The sequence below is a fragment of the Odontomachus brunneus genome, unplaced genomic scaffold (genome assembly GCF_010583005.1).
Source record: "Odontomachus brunneus isolate Ranch 3 - 2012 unplaced genomic scaffold, Obru_v1 Obru_scaffold_135, whole genome shotgun sequence".
Taxonomy (NCBI): Eukaryota; Metazoa; Arthropoda; class Insecta; order Hymenoptera; family Formicidae; genus Odontomachus; species Odontomachus brunneus.
Genome location: NW_022639585.1, coordinates 589022 through 591136, shown reverse-complemented (window position 1 = coordinate 591136; position 2115 = coordinate 589022).

Genomic DNA, 2115 nt, shown 5'->3' with positions numbered 1-2115 from the left:
AAATGTGATCAATAATTTATATGAGCGTCTAGCTCATTTTCAAACGGTAGAAGGAAGACATTTTGAACATTTGATTAATTGAGAAAGTGGGAAACGATATTTTAGAAGGTATGCCACCTACACACAGCAGAAAGGGTTTGGAGATACTAAATACCGCGGAAGTGACGAACCGTGCGGTCCTAATCTCTGCTGCAATACACACACACACACACACACACACACACACACACACACTTACGTACATGGATACATACATACATATATATTAGGGTAGTCCTTATTTTATTCTTGGTCAAAATTTTTTTTCGAATTTCTATATATCGAAGGATGATTCAGCCAACTAAGGCAAAATCGGAGGATGATCCAGGCAACTAAGGCAAGATCGGAGGATGATCCAACCAACTAAGGTAAAATCGGAGGATGATCCAGCTAACTAAGGCAAGATCGGAGGATGATGCAGCCAACTAAGGCAAGATCTGAGGATGATCTAAGAGCTTAGATCATCCTCCGATTTTGCCTTAGTTGGCTGAATCAAATTTGGCCTTGTCTTCGGGTATCTGTTACTTCTTACTGTAAAATACTCAATAACTTTGAAACGGCTGACCCAAAATGAATAAAATTATAGTGCTTTGAAAAGGTATTGAGAAGGACTATAAGAATATGCGATAAAAAAGGGGGTGTTCCATTTAAATAATTCAAGGTGACTTTGATTTCACTTTAACAACGCCAGCCAGGATCAAACTGATGAGACTGAATAGACCTTTTTAAATCCTACAACTTTTGTTTGAAACATTTTTCTGTAAAACTTATATTTTTTTAGATTTTTCAGGGTTTCCATACTTTTTCCTTACCCTGTATATACAGGGTGTAAAAAAATTAGACCGACAAACTTTGAGGGGAAATAGAGGGCATGAAACAAACATATTTTGTTAATAATGTTTTTATCTACGACGCTTTAATATTACAGGATACAAAATAGGAATTTTATGATTTTAATAAAAAACAAACATAAGTTGAAAAATTAAATTTATTTCAATTACACATATATATTTTAATCTTCAAAAAACATTGAATGAACAAAAGAACGGAACAAAAATACGCAATTGATTAGCTTAATTTATAATAAATGTTTAAAAATTCCTCCATTTGCTTCAACATAAAGATGACATCGTCGAAATTCATGTTAACGATTCTGTTTCTGTTTCAATGCCTCATCGATAAGAGTTGTGAAAGTAAATACAAAATACCCTTATGAATGTTTCGATGTAATCTTTGTGTTGAAGCAAATGGTGGAATTTTTGATAAATCTGGTTCTTTTGTTAATTGTTTTTTGAAGATTAAAATATATATGTGTAATTGAAATAAATTTAATTTTTCCACTTATATCTTTGTTTTTTATTAAAATCAAAATTCCTATTTTGTATTTTGTAATATTAAAACGAAGCGTCGTAGATAAAAACATTATTAACAAAATATGTTTGTTTTTATGTCCTTTATTTCCCCTCAAAGTTTGTCGGTCTAATTTTTTTACACTCTGTATATATACTATCTAAGACCACCCGTCTTTTATCTCGGGAACAGAGCATTTTAGAAAAAAACGTTTCAAAGAAAAGTTGTATGATTTCGAGGTGTACATAAGATGGTGTCATTGATTTGATCTTGGATGACGTCGCCAAGGTCAGGGCAACGTCAACTTTGTTTTTTTAAATAGAAATATGTATTTTTTATTACGGAATTTTATTCTACGTAAAGAAGCAAACAGCTTTTGTTTGAAAATTGTTTTCATACGACCCTCATTTTTAAGATATTTACGGAAATATCTACAGAATTATTGGTTTCAATAAATTTTTACTCGAATTCTATCAACTTTACCGAAAAATGGCAAGAGATAAAAATTGCTTATTTTCTTCTTATCGGGCTCTAGGAATTTTTTTAGAATTTTTTTATTAACTTTTTAGTACATTACGACATTTACTACATTTTACATTTTCTTGCATTTTCTACTAAAAAGTTAATAAAAAATTCTGAAAAATTCTGTCACATACACGATTTACTCTCTCTCTCTCTCTCTCTCTCTCTCTCTCTCTCTCTCTCTCTCTCTCTCTCCCTTATTAT